General features: G+C 37.9%; 1 protein-coding gene, 1 non-coding gene and 1 pseudogene across 6 annotated transcripts in view; 2 read left to right on the forward strand and 1 right to left on the reverse strand.

Annotated features, from left to right (window-relative positions):
* Nucleotides 1-892: 892 nt before the first annotated feature.
* On the forward strand, nucleotides 893-957 carry LOC118150799 (small nucleolar RNA SNORD29). Its single transcript, XR_004738935.1, has one exon. It is a non-coding gene; the product is annotated as a small nucleolar RNA SNORD29 (small nucleolar RNA).
* An 11195-nt stretch (nucleotides 958-12152) lies between these two features.
* On the forward strand, nucleotides 12153-15587 carry LOC108589773 (tyrosine-protein kinase Fer-like; annotated as a pseudogene).
* Nucleotides 12354-17913, reverse strand: part of THOC2 (THO complex subunit 2) — a 143458-nt gene continuing 137898 nt past the window's right edge. For all 5 annotated transcript variants that reach the window (XM_002763232.7, XM_017968460.4, XM_078362323.1 and 2 more), the window contains exon 39: nucleotides 12354-13136. The gene's annotated coding sequence lies outside the window, so the exon portion shown is untranslated. The remainder of the gene's footprint in view (nucleotides 13137-17913) is intronic.

A 17913-nucleotide genomic window follows, 5' to 3' on the forward strand; every position in this document is an offset into this window, starting at 1 on the left:
CTTCTTACCTTTGCTGTTTGCTCATATCATATGTAAACTGTGGGCTGATGCAGGCCAACCCAACAAGAGGCCAAGCCAAACCACATAACCAGCTTAAACGTCTATTTGTGGTATATGTCATAACTACTTACACTCTATTGGCCAAAGCATCACAGTCAAGCCCAAAATCAATTAAGGGGGGACTTGTCCTTTTCTCACAAGAGGCACAGCAGGTCACCAGGCAATGAACAGGGACATATAATACTCGTACAGGCAAGGTAAGAAATAAATAACTGTAAACAATACCATCATGAACCCTATTAAATCTATGGGTAATTTCCACTACCACTAAGAGTATTAGAAAATCAACTAAACAATAAATTCAATTAATAGGTTAGGTGTGGTGGCTCATGCCTGTAATAATCCATGCACTTTAGGAGGCCGAGGAAGGTGGACTGCTTGAGGCCAGGAGTTCGAGACCAGGCTGGCCATCATGGTGAAACCCCATTTCTACTAAAAATACAAAACTTAGCTGGGTATGGTGGCACATGCCTGTAATCCCAGCGACTCAGGAGGCTGAGGCAGGAGAATCACTTGAACCTGGGAAGCAGAGGTTGCAGTGAGCCAAGATCACACCACTGCATTCCACCCTGAGTGACAAGAGATTCCATCTCAAAAAATAATAAATAAATAAATTCAATTAATGATCTTAACAGAAACCACAATGAAACCAGCTATTTTTTTTTGTGACCAAGACCACTCTTCAGAAATTATCCAAGGTCACAGAGAAGGCAATATAAGAAAACGTATCAAAAACTTGATAATATGCTGCATGTGGTGGCTCATGCATACAGTCTCTATACTTTGGGAGGCCAAGGTAGGAGGATTGCTTAAGGTGAAGAGTTTGAGACCATTTCTATGATGAATCAAACTAGTTCACTATGACTGACAATGAAAATACATGAAAAGCTGAGAAACTGGAGAATACAGGAGGTGAGGGATTACCATGTCTAAGGAATCATTCTCCCATAGTTAAAAAAATTTTTTTAATTAAAAATTAAAATAAAAAGAGATTGCGACCAGCCTGAGCAATATAGAAAAATCTTGTCTCTACAAAATATTTTTAAATATATTTTTTAAAACTTGAAAATAAAGAAAAATGGCCAGGTGTGCTGACTCACATCTGTAATCTTAGCACTTTGGGAGGCCAAGGCAGTTCACCTGAGGTCAGGAGTTAGAGACCAGCCTGGTCAACATGGCGAAACCCTGTCTCTTCTAAAAATACAAAATATTAGCTGGGCATGGTGGCATGTGCCTGTAGTCCCAGCTTTTCAGGGGGCTGAGGCAGGAGAATCGCTTGAACTTGGGAGGTGCAGGCTGCAGTGAGCCGAGATTGCTGCATTCCAGCCTGGGCAACAGAGCAAAGACTCTGTCTGAAAAAAAAAAAAGAAGAAAAGAAAATAAGGAAGAATGATGATTGCATAACTTCTTATTATAGCTGTACTTTTTATTTCCTTTTTTGATAGAAAATGCATAGAAATTTATGGAGCACAAGTGTAATTTTGTTACATGCATTGATTGCATAGTGGTGATGTCAGGATGGCAAAACATTTTCTATTAGGCCTATCAGTCACCTCACTCTCTCAAGATTTGTAACTTCAACTAACTATTCATAATTATGGTCCAGGAGATTTTAGTCTTATAATGCTAGAAGTTAACTCGCAGAAAACTACTAAGATGTTTAGTTTTGGGGTGAAGTTTTGTTTAGAAAATAACCCAAAAAGTTTCAATTTACTGCACAATAAGACATTGGCCAAAATTGAATTTAACTTAGTAATGTTACTTTGGGGTTTTTTTTTCCCCCGACTACGTGAATCCCTGCTTTTCAAATACTCCTTGAATCAGCATTCTTCTGTAGCTGTTAGTTCTTTCATAAACAGGTAAAATGGAACTTTAACATGTGCTAACAGATGACTCTGCCTGAGATTTGTGTTTTTATAGGCGTCATAAAACCCTGAACCCCTCTGCCTCCAACCTCCCACCCATCTTCTGTGCTCCCATAGCACCCGGTACTTTTCCTATCAAAGCAGTATTCAAACTGCCTAGGAACTGCCTATTAATTTATCTCCCTCCCTTACCAGACTGTGAGCACCTTGACGGAGATCTTTCATTACTTGATTGTAGAGCCCCATGACCAAGTGCAGTGTCTCTCAAATCTTACATGATCAATCAATGTTTGAACAACAAATGCTTGTTCTGTCATTGTTTCAAGGTGATGACCAATAATTAAATGAATAAATGAATCCAGAAAACCTGGTGTCTAGAATGCAGGAGGAATTATCACAATAGACATAATAGTTAAGGAAAAAACATTTAGTTGGTGTTCACTTTTAGGAAAGTCAATATATGAAATTTAAATTTAGGATACCAGAGTACACATTTTCCTCAAGCTTCTTTGTTTCATGAAATAATTCACTGGAGTTATATCCCCTTCCGTGTTTAAGTACCTCTTATTAACTAGCTGTCTGGGTTAGCTTCAGAATCTGCTGACAAATGACGATCAGAAGTGAAAGTGTGAGTCAACAAGAAAACTATTTGATTTGTGCGTGTGCACCCAAGAGAGCTTTCCAGGAACGTGTTTATTGTGTGAAGTGAACCAGGAGTACTCACGTAGTAAAGTAGTTTTACTTACACAGTGTAAAGCTCTTTGACCTCTAAATGTTGTGGATAAAAAAAGACAGGGAGGGGAGAATAAATGCTGTTTCTATGCTTCATTGTAGCACCTAAAAGAATGTGTGCTATCTTACCTCCCTTTCAGCCTGTCCAGACCCACTCTCCTCATTTAAAACCAAGTGTTCTCCCATCCTTTTTCAAAAGAGGACATACTGTTAATAGTTAACTAGGCTACATGAATCAGAATTTTAACAAAACATCATTTGCCACTTTCATTTTAGCATAGGTCTCGCTAAGCCATTGCATGTGTTCTCCAAATATGGTGGTTAAATGGAAGCTGCATTAACTGAACTAGGGTTTAAAAGTGTCTTAAGAAAGCTTTCTGACTAAATATAAAAACAAATGACTTCTTACCTCAGTGATTGTAATGCCTGACAATGGCAGAAAGTGCATGTTGGACATCTATTTGTTAGTTTGACAAAGAATTAAGACTGTATTTAGGCCAAAAGGCAAAGTCAGAGTTCCCCCTGGACATATCCTGCAGGGAGCAATGAGATGTGGCCCTTGAAATATTCCTAATGACCATCTTTTAATATACTGATTCTAAAATGATTGGGAGAAGGATTACATGAAAGATCCCTCTGGCTGATGTCTTCTATTACACAAAATGTTCCTTTTTCAAAGGTTAGGATATCCTTGTTTCTAGGACACTCGACATCAATATTTCGTATCTGCCAACAGAACTGAAGGGTCAGAGACCCTGGGAAAATGTGTCATGTAAAAGTAATGAATGTTATTTTAAAGAGAAAATGTATTTGAAAAATTAAAATTCAAATCTTTTGTTTTAACAGAGACAGTATCTCTGCTGTCCAGGCTAGAGCACAGTGGCACAATCATAGCTCACTGCAGCCTTGACTTCCTGGGCTCAAGCAATCCTCCCACCTCTGCCTCCCGAGTAGCTAGGACTACAGGCATGTGTCCACCATGTAAAGCTAATTTTTTTTTAATTTTTTGTAGAAACAGGGTCTTGCTATGTTGCCCAGGCTGATTTTGTACTCCTAGGCTCAAGGGATCCTTCCACCTCAGCCTCCCAAAGTGCTGGGATTAAGGTGTGAGTTACTGCATGCAGCCTAACTCCACTGTTTTTAAAAGTTGCTCTAAGCTGACATCCTTCCCAAAATAAGGACCTCTACCACCAAAATAGAAGAGTATTTCCTTCAGCTAAAACATATTCTGTCAAAAATAATTGCACCAACTTTGAAAAGAAAAAAAAAAATCTCTGCTACTTGTCCAGAGTTATAGAAAAGGACTGACACTCATTTATGATATAGAGATCAACCTGCAAATCCATTTACTCAGGCTCCCTAGTGAGGAAAGCATGTCTGATTAGCTTAATAACCATCTCTAATTTATCAATGAGCTGTATTCCAAAATTTACTTGTAAGTGAGCTGTTTGAATAGAACATATATTTCCATAAAAACAAAGGGTGGTTAGAGATTTTAGACCAGCTCCCAAAAGCCTATGACCTCAACCAGGAGACCACTAGTACTAGTCTGTATTCTGGATCCTAAGAGCAATAGGCTGCAGTACAAGAGAGAAGAGTAAAAAGATCTCCTTTCACAGAGCAATTTAGAAAGAAATTTCCCAAAAGGCCAGGCTGAGATGTGGCACCCTCTGTTCTGCTAATATTCCTCTCCCAATGTCTTTAATCTCTGTCCAACCCCTCAAGCCTACTACAACCTTGAATGTGTGTTGGGGAAGAGGAGTACAGTAGACTGAGCAGCAAGTATAGGAACTCGGCTATGATGGATTGTGTATAGACATGGACACCAACTCTAGATAAACTGAGATATGGAACAAGGGGTCCGTTTATGGAACTTGGATACACAGGTAGAGTTAGCCATAAGAGGCAGGAGAAAAATCCTACCACCAAAATATGCACCCAAACTTGAAGCTGTACCAGTAGTGAGGCTAATGCTGAGCTGCTGAAACACTTGTGTAGCATTTTTCACACTCCTCCAGCCCAGGGACAGGATTGAGTCCATGGTCTAAGTTTGGTGTTCAATTTAGAGGAGGTTAATGGTCTAGGTGAAATGAACTAAAGATCCATGAGGGTAATAAGTCGAGCAGGTAATAAAGATATGTATCTGATCAAAAAGATTTCTATTCATTTGGAGAAAATGACAAATTGGTCATTCTTTCAATAAATATTTATTGAATACCTACAACATGCCATGTACTACGTTAGAGGCTGGCATTACAGTCTCTGCTCTCATGCAGCTTGTATTCTAGATCAGTGTGGAAGAGTTCAGAGGGACCAAACAAATCCTCAATGAAGAGGAAAAAGAGGGAAAAACAGAACCGCTCCAAAGCCACTACTGCTTAGACTTTCAAACAAGCCATCCCATGTTTTGGAGGTAATTGTAAAGTATGACCTAGTCAACTATTCAAGAGTTGAACAGTTAAATATCATTTGGGACATATTTCACCTACACTGAAACTGAGGTAAACCAAGCAAATACAAAACCCAGAAGTTTAACTTCACAAATAAGACCAAGATAAAACCAACTGGGCTAGGTCCTTTCTGGCAACTTTCCCACCTCTCCTTTCACCTTCAAGGAACCATTTGGCTACTCACTGTGGCTCCCTTTCCAGGATTAGGCTTTATCCTTTTCACTGACTTTTGCCTATGTACATTTACCTGCCCAACCTCCCAAAGCTTTCCTAGGAATAGGAAATAAGAGCATGATGGGCTCAGAAATCATCCATATTTCAGTATTAGTGTGAGAATTTACTGCCCCCTCCCATAATACCTTACCTTAATGAATATGGAAATCTCCAGAAGTTTCTGTAAGGTGTTTATGAGAATTTCACATACCACAGCAAGGCAGTAGATGTTTTAGAGCTAAGATCTTTCAAGGCCCACTCAAACCACAATTGTCAACAACCTGCACCTCACATGTGTGTACAGAACCAGGACTAGAACCCATAACTTTTGAATAGTTCATATCCCAATAAGTTCTCAACCCCTAATTTTTAAAAACTAACATTTCTCAGACTCTACATAAAAATATGTGCCAAGCCCCATATAAACACTTTGTATAAATGCCATTTAATCCTCAGGACAACCTTACGAAATGGTTATTAGCCTCATTTTATAAATGAGAAAACTGAGGCACAATCCATTTAAAAGGCACAATCCACAATGCACGAAAAGAAAAAAAAAAAAAGAGAAGATGTGACAAACAGAAAATATCAGAATGTCAAATGCAAACATAACCATGTCGATAATTATGTTAAATGTATGGTGTAAACACCCAAAGTAAAGGCAGCAATTGTCAAGTTGGATTAAAAAGCAAGAAACTCATTTTCAATATAAAGAAAAAGAACAGAAAATATACTAACCAAATACAAGAAAAAGAAAGTTGGAAAGGTTATATTAATGTCAAAGTAGATTTTAGAATAAGGAATATTACCAGGCATAAAGAGGAATATTTCATTTTGATAAAGGGGTCAATTCACCAAGAGTATATAATCTTAAATGTGTATGTACTTAATAACAAAGTTTCAAAATACATGAAGCAAAAAAAATGACAAAAACAAAAAAAGAAATAAGACAAATCCACAATCATATTTGCAGATTTCAACAAGTTTTTATAGTAATTGACAGACCAAGCAGAAAATAAATTAGCAAGAATACAGAAGACTTGGAACACCACCAACCAACTTGACCTAATTGGCATTTATAGAATACTACATCCAACAATAACAAAATGCACATTGTTTTCAAGTGCATGTGGAATATTTACCATGGAAGATCAGCTACTAGACCATAAAACAAGTCCCAGTAAATTTAAGAGGATTTAAATAATTCACAGTATGTTATTTGACCACACAAAACTAAATTCGATAATAACAGAAAGATATCTGGAAAATCTGCAAATACTTGGAATTCAAGCAACACACATGGGTCAAAGAAAAAATAAAAATTGGAAAACATTTTGAGCTGAATGAAAATGTTAATGCCACACATCAAATTTGTGGGATCAAGTTGGAATAATGATTAGAGGGAAATTTATAGCATTAAATTATTAAGCATTTATACATATCTCTCCCCATCATGAGTTTATTTTGCAAGGAAAAACAAGGAATGAAGGACAAAATCCAGTCCTGAGCACAAGTCCAATAGTATAAAAGTGAACTGCTACAGATAAAAGTTAAAGGAGAAGGTATAAGTGGTATCAAAAGACGTTCTGAACTTCAAACTGCTTATTTCAGTAGCAGATGCTAGTCTAACAGGTGGGATCAAGGAAGGTCGGTGAAGGAAGGCTGGAAAAGTCAGGGGGTCTGTGAACAAGAGCAGCATGGGCTGGCAAAGTTGATAAACTCTGATAATAAGACAGAGGCTATTGCTCTTGATTTTAAAATATTCCTTTCTAGGCATAGGTTGTCTCTGTACCTAATATACTTATCACCTCCAGAAAGAGTGGATTACCTGAGGTCAGGAGTTTGAGACCAGCCTGACCAACATGGTGAAACCGTGTCTCTACTGAAAAATATAAAAATTAGCCGGGCATGGTGGCAGGCACCTCTAAACCCAGTTACTTAGGAAGCTGAGGCAGGAGAATCACTTGAACCAGGGAGGTGGAGGTTGCAGTGAGCCAAGATCACACCACTGTACTCCAGCCTGGGTGACAGAAAGGAAAGAGGAAAGGAGGGAGGGAGGGAGGGAGGGAGGGACACCTCTGAGTTCTGTCCAAAATTAAGAACACAGATGCAGTGATTGTGTGCTGGTTTAACTCTGTAATTCCCAAATGTTATCCCTACATTGGAATCACCTGAGGAACTGTTTGTAAGAAAATCTGATTCAATATACTTGACCTGGGGACCTCCAAAAGTTTCTCAATTCATTCTAATAATTCTGAGTTTGGAAAGTACTGGTATAAATATTACCACTAAAAACAACCACTACTAGTTATTGAGTACCTGCCAGGTACTAGGTCCTGTTTTAGGTGCTTTACATGTATTGTTCGATTTAATTCATTAGCAGAAGGGCATCGTGAAGACCAAGTGAGAAAGTGTAAGAAGTTTCAGTGGAGTTCATCCCCACTTAGCGAAATAGAAATGGACAAGGAAAGACATCTTGACATAGAGACAGTAACTTTTTAATTACCTGTAAAGATATGAAAAAATGTGATTAACACTGATTAAAGCAATAAAAAGACTGATGAGATCAGGGTTTTTTTAAAGACCAAAAAAAGGGGGAAAATATTGAGGCAGCATAGAACAGTACTCAAAGAGGTAGAGAGCATTTGTCTCTCAAATCTGATCTATTCCTGGGGTAGTATAACAAACTGGCTTCAAAAATTCTGCATACCAGAATTGTTCAGAATTCCAAGTTCAACATTCACTCTCTGCCAGCACCAACTCAGTTAAACGAGACCCCAAAAGACCTATACCCTCTAGGTCTAAGTCAAAATCAATTGGTTTCCTTAAAGTCCAAAACCTTTATAAAATTTTCCTAGATGAAACTGTTGCGGACAAAAACTTCTCAAATCATACTTAGTCTCAGGTAATTCTGAGTATTCACCAACCTCTTAAAATGTACCTGGTCCCAGATGCACATGGTATGGATATCTTACTTGTTTTACATATTTTTTCTTGCCTAGTATGTTTGTCTTATTGATGTCTTGAATCAATTATTCCAGAAAGCAGAAAAGATGCTGCATAATAGTGCCTAGCAATGGCATATCCAATTACAATTCATAAATGCTCTTTGACAATGATACATGTAATAGGACATAAGATCTATTACATACCACATGAAATTAGGATCAAGAAAGCCTTGAACAAAGTACAGTATCATTCTGGTTAAAATATAAGAAAATTTTGTGAGGACAGAGGTAATAACAGCTCTCTACTGGTCTGATGCTCGAGCCCAAGGACATCAAGCTCTCATCTAACAAAAACCAGAGGTCAGACTAAGCTAGAGATTAAGTGCCAGGTCATTTTCTAGCTCCTATCCCTGAAATGAAGGCTATTTCTTATTTGCAATTATGTATTTCTCAGGCTTAAGTGCCCTGTGCCCAACCAGAATAATCTCTGTTCCCTCTCCTTCCTCTATTAACCACATCCATTTAGCAACACATCAAAGGAATTTAGCTTTCTAAGCCTGATCCATTTAGAAGTGGCCATTACAGCTTAAAACAGTACCTACCAATCAGGAACAAAACCAGATTTTTTTACATTAAGGTTTATTTTCTCAGATTGCCACACTTCCTTTAAACACTACTTCCAGTATCCTTCCTCTTGTTGTTCTTATCAGGTCTACTGGTGTCTATAAATAGAAGAAAATCTGTGTTCAATTAGCATGAATTACCATCTTTTAAGCAGCTCCTCTTTCTGTTCTCAACTCTGGACCTAATAAAATCTCCTTGGCCCTGACAGATAATGTCTCTAGAAATGCTACTTCAATGTTTAAAACTTAAACATTTACAAGGTGGGCAGACCATTTGAGGTCAAGAGTTCGAGACCAGCCTGGTCAACATAGTGAAACTCCACGTCTACTGAAAATACAAAAATTACCCAGGCCTGGTGGCATGTGCCTGTAATCCCAGCTATTCGGGAGGCTGAGACAAGAGAATTGCTTGAGCCCAGGAGGTGGACTGCTGTGAGTCAAGATCACACACCACTGCACTCCAGCCTGGGCAACAGTGAAACCCTGTTTCAAAAAAAAGAAATTAAACATTTAAACCATAAAGTCATATAAGTAATGAGATAGAATATTAAGCAGCTACAGTATTATAAGCTTCATTCTACCTAAGAGGCAGCCTTAGATATCACCATCCATAAAAATGAAACAAAGGGCAGGCAAATCTTTTACATTAAAGAGGTCTTGTTCATAGTACTTGTATCACGGGAACCAAACAACAGTTGCATGAGTTTATAAACATACTTATAAAAAAACAAGGCTATATCTTAAGTTTATAAACCCTGTCTTCCAAAATATTTAAAAATGTTTTCCTGGACTCAAACAAATAATCAGAGACCTGCATGTGTAGACCGCATGTTCCAGTGTCATTGCAAAAGTATCCTTACTAGAATGAACTAAGGTATTGACCATCAGGTAATACTCAAGACCTTACACAAGACACATTCTTTTGTTTTATCCACTGAAAAGACCTGACTGCCTTGTGAATGCAAAGTTTTTTTCAGGCCTCGGTGTCAGTAAACATTCTTCTCCATGGCAACTAGCTTTATATTTAATGAACACTAATTCCTATAACTAATCACATTACCTTCTCTTTGTTGCCTGCCAGTTTCTCCATGGCCCACTTGCACATGACATTTTGAGGTATTAGCTTCATTTAGGTTATTAATTTCACCCAGAAACAAATTTATTTTTTCATTTAAAGATACTGTACTGCTTTCTCATAAATTCTTTTTGGATTATAGTGAGGCAGAAATAAATCAACTACATAATTGTCAAAAAAAAAAAGGGGGCTACTAGGATGTCTGCCCATCCTTGGCTAAAGTACCTCCTTACAAGAGAAAATGGCCCTATACCACGGACCAGTTACTTTCCAACAAATTGCAAATCACTTGTAGATCATTTGCCAAGGCAAAGAAGGTTGCTCTAACTTTAGCCCCTACCATTTAATCCAAGGTAGACAGACCACTGTCTTCCACCTTTTCACCAGCCCCTAAAAATTCAGAGTTAGTTATAAAGGTCTCAGACATCTTTGGAGCAGGACCTAGAAAAACAAACTTACTACCTTAGGCCTATTTTCTTGAGAATCTGGCAAAAGCCATAGACTCAGAAAAGTGTACATAACACAAACGTGTATCCAATTTCTGGGATTCTGGAAGGCCCATAAATACCCACCAAGCTCATCCATGAGCCTTTAGTCAAGAACTTCTTTCTAGAACATGGCAAGCTAAGATGCCACCCACAAGAACGAGAGAGAGAGACAGACAGAGAGACAGAGAGAGACAGAGAGAGGAGGAGGAGGAGGAGGAGGAGGAGGAGGAGGAGGAGGGAGGGAGGGAGGGAAGGAGGGAGGGAGGGAGGGAGGGAGGGAGAAAAGGAAGGAGGGAGAGAGATCCTGAATATTACTTTACTTTCATGTAAAGATGGGTTGGGAATCACAGACACATTATTCGGTAATAAAATATCTGTCCTGTGATAACTGCCTCAAAATGTCCTGCTTCACTTATCTTCACTCCATAGTCACTGTGTAATCAGTAGTAAATTCAGCCTCACCCCAGTGTCCTTATCCAGGTTTATTCTTCCTCAGAGGACCTCCCTCCAAGTAACATTGTTTGTTGCCTGTCTCAACTGACTAGAATGGAGGTTCCATGAGGGCAGGAGTTTGTTTTGCTCATGGCTGTACCTCTAATGCGTGAGGCATTCAAATATTTCAATAGGTTTTTGGGGAACAGGTGATGTTTGGTTATTTAGTGATGATTTCTGATATTTCAGTGCACCCATCACCCAAGTAGTGTGCACTGTACCCAGTGTGTGTAGTCTTTTATCCCTCACCCCTCCCACCCTCAAATATTTTTTAATGAATACCCTATAGAACTCTCTACTCTTCATAGAAGGGGTTGGCAAACTATAGCCCGCAGGCCAAATCTAGGCTTCCACCTGTTATTGTAAATAAACTTTTAATGAACTCAGCCATGCCTATTTATGTACATATTATTTATAACTGCATCCAGACTACAATGGCAGAGTTTAGTAGTTGCAATGGGAGCCACATGGCCTGCAAGGCCACAAATATTTACCATGTGGCCCTTTAAAAAAATGTTTGCTGGACCCCCTTAGCATTCATTTGGTCCTTATTTTCCAAACTAGATTGGAAGCACTTTTGGGACAGGTCTTATATCTCTTTGAACCTAGAACACAGTAGATAGCTAAAATAGCTAGCACTATACAAATACAGATTTCCCACTTCCAACATAAATTATCTTTACACAGTTAATCCAAAGATAGTATTTTCCATAATCGATGCATTTCTAGCAAGGCCAGAACCAATTACCTGTGTTCAGTGATTTGGGGCAACAGGGAGAAGGCATATTGATGCTATCTTATTAGTAGTAAACTTTCTAGTTCAAAATCAATCATGCAACCTTTAAAATAGGAATGCATATTTAACAACTGGAAAGTTCTTCCTGGTATCTTTCAGACAAATTATTTGAGGTAAGCCATAGTTATTTTCTCAAAGTCAAAAATCCCTCTAACACACATCTCTTTTTATGCCAGGCACATTATAAGCACCCAACAGTCACTGAACAGATCACCCTCCCATAAATATTCTGCTCACCGATTTTTGCAAATTACAATTACCTGAAAAGAGACATCAAGATTTATACCCTTTTGCCAATTCATTTAAAATATATTCAACGTTCCTCAATTCTCTGAAAAATTGTATCCTTTTTGTCGTTCTCTGAAAATTTTAATTTGCATAGGTATCATTTCCAAGTAACTGAAGACTAAATGGACAAATCCAGGTCTCGTATGAGTCCACTGTTTACTCCAACTACAGAGGTAATCAAATAGGATATTTTCTTGTTATTGGATGGTATGTCATTAGAAAATAATGTAGCCCACGAACTAGGAACTGAGAAAGGCTAGAAACCTTAATGAATTATCTTTGCTAAGTTATTTTGAATAAGCAACAATATACACAATAATATACAATCATTTGAGAAAACTATTGTTTATTTAGAAAAAAGGTTACACTGGTAGAATTCAGTAGATAAAAAAATTCTCTTTTAAAAATGTCACTGTGAAACTTTGCCAGACCAAAGTTCAGCAATACAAAGCTCCTATAGCTGTAGAATTAAAACAATTATCTTTTGATCCCCCCACCCCAAGATTTGTCTAACAAAATTACAAGAAAAAATGGCAAGGGACAAGAGAGTGCTGGTACCTTTTTCTTTTTTAAACAGGTTTTAATGTTGTACATGTACTATATAAAATGATTCCTAAGCATTTCATAAGACAATGCTCCCACTGTTTTTAGTGACTAATATTAAGAATAAGCCAAATAATAAATTAAAACTGAGTTTTAAAATGAGGTCAAAATGGTTCAGTAATTATTTATTTTCAGTTTCAAACAATAAAATGGAAGCATTTCAGAATGGAAATAGAAGCTGAACCCAGGCAGTATTTAGTTTACCTAAGGTAAAACTGTACACAGGTAACCTCATTTGTTTGTTGGAAACTGTATGCAGCACATTGTGCTAAAAATATGGAACAATTAACACTTTCAGCCATTACTGAAAATAAACATGTAAGAAACTAAGCAACAGGTAAAAATACAAAAATGAACAACTTAATTTTAAGTTTTCTACATGGAACAATAAAGCAGATAACTGAATAATTTAAGGAGATGCAAATGGCCTTCTTCATTCTTAATTCTTGGCAATTTACTCAGGAAAATAAATTTCTGGTCACAGCTGAACACTCCAATCTCACCTGAAAGAAACAAAGTGATTATATTTATAAAGAAGAAGAAAGGAAGGAAAGGAGGGAGTAGGGGAGAGAGGGTTGCTCAAAGGAGGTAGTAGAAAAGGGAGGGAGAAGAAAGGAGGGAAGGACAATGAAAGGAGGAGGGAGGGGATAAAAAAGGAAGAAAGGGAGAAGGAAGAAAGAGGAAAAGGTAAGGAGGAGGAACATTTAATAAAGAAAGAAAAGTTAATGGGTTCCATCAGTAACAAAGACTTGAGTCCCCAGAAAAGGAGGAAATATTTGTGTTTCTCATTGTCCATTCTTAGAAACCATTAAAGATAAGCACACTAATGATGGCTTTAAAAAAAACTGAACACTGTGTGCATGTTGGAGAGAGAAGTGGGGGTAGGGAGAAAAAAATGGAACAAGTAAAACATTCCACAGAGGCAAGCAATAGCTTATCAAAAGTAAACAGAAAATACAGCAAAGAAATGTACCTATTTTACATGATCAACAAAAAAAGAAAAATGACATCATCTTTTTCACAACGACACAATTTTAATAGTAACTTATATTAAGATGCAATGTCTGCTAAATTATAAAAATTGCTTTAAAAATATATTGACTCAATTATAATCATTTCCTTTCCTTTATGTATTGACATTTTTCAAATATTTCATATTGAAATAACTTCAAAACATGATTATTACAACATGTGGCAAATATCTTCACATCTGCCTTCAAATTTTAAACTAACGCTTAATGCATTAAACTTTATTGATGAAAATACTACATTCACATATTTCTTAAAACCAGGGCTAGAAGGGTCCTTAGAGAATCATCATACTTACATGAAATGCTGACAAATAACGTACATATCATTTCTACACAGCATTCTGTTCACACCATGTATAATCTTGACATTATCAGTAACTGTGGATACATGATGAACTTACAATACTTAAAAGCCACTGTTCCTGTCCATTAACTGATGAATGGATAAATAAAAAGTGATACACACTCATACAATGAAACATCATTTAGCAATAAAAAGGAATGAAGTACTGATACATGCTATGACATGGATGAACCTTGAGAACACGATGCTAAGTGAAAGCCAAACACAGGCCACAGATTGCAATGGTTCATTTAAATGAAGTGTCCAAGACAGGCAAAATCATAGAGACAGAAAGCACATTATTGATTTCCAGGGGCTGGGGAAAGGAAGAATTGGGAACAACTGCTAATAGGCATAGAGTTTCTTTTTAGGGTGATAGAAACGTTCTGGAAATAGACAGCAGTGATCCTTGCATAACATAGCGGATATACTAAAAACCATTGAATAGTACACTTTAAAATGGCAAATCTGAGGCCAGGTGCAGCGGCTCACACCTGTAATCCCAGCACTTTGGGAGGCTGAGGCAGGTGGATTATGAGGTCAGGAGATCGAGACCATCCTGGCCAACATGGTGAAACCCCATCTCTACTAAAAATACAAAAATTAGCCAGGTGTGGTGGTGCAAGCCTGTAATCCCATCTACTCAGGAGGTTGAGACAGGAGAACTGCTTGAACCCAAGAGGCGGAGGCTGCAGTGAGCCAAGATCACGCCATTGCACTCCAGCCTTGGCAACAAGAACAAGACTCTGTTTCAAAAAAACAAAAAAGGCAAATTTGATGTTACATGAATTTTATCTCTATTGTTTAAATTGCAAAAAAAAAAGTCAACGTTCCAATTAAGAGCATCATTATCATAGTATGGCCATAACTAGGACAGTAAGAAATGGGTTCTCAATCATAAAGATGTCACATTACAAGAATTACTTGGCAAGGAAAATTTTGGTGACACATTTAAGGGCACATTAAAGGGAAAATTGCTGTTGCTGTTAAAACATGTGAAGAACATCTTTCCCAGGAAGTGAAATTAAAATGTTTACTAGAAGCCAAAATCCTCAAGCAATATTATCATCCCAGTATTGTCAACTGTATGGAGTTCGCACACAAAGACGGCCTATCTACATAATTTAAGGAACTGGTTCCAGGAGGCAATTTCCTCTCCTTTCTGAGAAAGAATGAACTAAAATTCAGTTAGTGAAATTTGCATTAGATGCTGCTTGTGGATGGCGTATCTTGAGCAGAAACTGTATACACAGGGACCTTGCTGCAAGAAACTGCCTGGAGGTGAAAATAATGTTCTGAAAATCAGTGACTTTGGAATGTCTCGTCAAGAGGATGGTGGTGTGTATTCATCTTCTGACTTAAAGCAGATTCCCATTAAATGGACAGCACCAGAAGCTCTTAATTATGGGAGATATCGTTCTGAGAGTGACGCACGGAGCTTTGGCATCCTCCTCTGGGAGACTTTCAGCTTGGGGTGGGGGGGGGGGGTCTGTCCATAGCCTGGAATGACAAATCAGCAAGCTCAAGAGCAAGTGTAAAGATACTGGATGTCGGCCAGGCGCGGTGGCTCAAGCCTGTAATCCCAGCACTTTGGGAGGCCGAGACGGGTGGATCACGAGGTCAAGAGATCGAGACCATTCTGGTCAACATGGTGAAACCCCGTCTCTATTAAAAATACAAAAAATTAGCTGGGCATGGTGGCGCGTGCCTGTAATCCCAGCTACTCAGGAGGCTGAGGCAGGAGAATTGCCTGAACCCAGGAGGCGGAGGTTGCAGTGAGCCGAGATTGCGCCGTTGCACCCAGCCTGGGTAACAAGAGCGAAACTCCATCTCAAAAAAAAAAAAAAAAAAAGATACTGGATGTCAATCTCTTGGAAGTGTCCAGAGAGTATTTTAATAAAATAATGCTGAGGTGTTAGGATTACAAACTTGAAAACTGGCCCCAAATTTACTGAACTTCAGAAAGAGTTAGCTGCCATCAAGAAGAAAGTTGCACAGTGATGAAACAGTGCCAAACTCAGCCATCAGGACCCTATTTTCAGCAGAGCAGTATTTTTCTTCTCATTAACATATATACCATATTACCTACAACATTCTCAAGTGTTTTATCAGCTATTTTCTTAAAATATGTGCTGCTTTAACCATTATAAGTAAGAAAGTATAAGTTCCAAATATAAGGGATCACATAGATCTATCTTTTTCACATCTAGGACTGTGGCTGTTTCTCAGAAACTTTCTACTCCAGGCTCAGTTCATAGTATGCTGTCCTCCATCACAGACACCTACTCTGCTGAGACAAGATTATATTTGTGAACATTGTTTTATACTGGTAATTATTTGGACCTTCTAAGTTTGTCGTCGTCTTTTTTTTTGGCCAGAGATTGGTCCTGTTGTATTAGTAAGACTATCATTTCCCTATGTTTCACCATGTCGTCCTATGCACAAAAATCCTCAAAGAGTTGAGGCAGCTGATTTTAACTGATGTTATAGAGAGCTGTGACAGCAAGAATCAAGTTTGAAAAGGTGGTCTAGAGAAAAAGAACAGCTAGGGTGGTGATCAAAGTAGAGAAGAAAAGGCAAATATAAAATCAGTCTTATCAGATGTATGCCTTTATAAAACACATACACACTTTTTAATTTTATGATCAAATTCACCAAAAAGGTCCTAAGAAATGTTTCAGTAGTTTACATAGATTCTTCATAAAAGAGCCCTTTTGATGGTAACCAAACAACTTTTAAACAAATATTTATAAGGAATAAAGAAGTTATGAAGAGAAAGACATAGGGATAGCCATCCTAAATCCACTTTACTCCTTCATTTACCCTTATACTGCAACCTAGGAATTCTTATAGCAAACACAGGTCCTAAGATGTTCCATGTGGATAAAATGTAACACAGAGTTAAAACGTGGATCCTGTTGAGCTGAATCCTAACTGCACCCAAGGATGCGTCTCAGGATAATCATGTGTGTAGGGGAAAGACACAATCAGGGCAAATGATGCATGGAAGCCTTTTATAAGTGCTTATGCGTATATTAAGATTTTAAAAAACACTATATAAATGAATATTAGCTCTACATTAAGTGGAAGAGCAAGGAAATAGAAAATTTCTCCTACCCTCTTCAACTGTGTGGTGCGTAGGAATATCAGTGCATAAAACCTATATACTATTTTTTTTAAGTATAAAAGATGCTAATGAAGAGAAAAATGATTTGTGTCTGTCATTTCAAGCTCCTAACAAGAGTCTAGTATACATTTAATGGTTACTACATACAGACCAAAATGAAAGCATATTAAATCTGCCCTCAAAAATATATGCTCCAGCATATAAAGCAAGCTCTTTTAATCAGTATGGGTTTCCCTTTATAAAATGGTGTGTTTGGTGGCAAAAAAGTCAATACAGAGATATTAAATGTTTCTCTGGAATCAGTGTGAACATTGATGAGTTCCATATCCCTCACCCTATCCCAATACCTATCATCAACAAATAGGAATAAGCCTCAAAATGGCAATGCATTCCTTAAATAAGATATCTTCAGGAGCACAGGAGGTCAAGTATGAAATGAAGGGGGAAAAAAAGGCTTAGAGCTGGAATTATAAAATCAATTGTCGACAGAGGCCAAGAAGGTAATGAAAACAAAGGAAATGAGTTGAGTGGGGACTGACTGAGGTGAACTGCTTAAAAAAAGACCCTTGCTCTATTTCTAAAGGGGGGCAGCACCTAGACAAATCTAGCTGAAATCAGGACACAATGATTTGTGTCACTGCAGCCTTGAACTCCTGCACTCAGTAAATCCTCCTGCCTCAGACTTCCAAGGAGCTGGGATGACAGGTGCATACTACCATGCCTAGCTAAGTTGCATATATATATTTTTTGGTAGAAATGGGCTCTTGGTATGTTGCCCA

This window comes from Callithrix jacchus, chromosome X (assembly GCF_049354715.1).
Source record: "Callithrix jacchus isolate 240 chromosome X, calJac240_pri, whole genome shotgun sequence".
Lineage (NCBI taxonomy): Eukaryota > Metazoa > Chordata > Mammalia > Primates > Cebidae > Callithrix > Callithrix jacchus.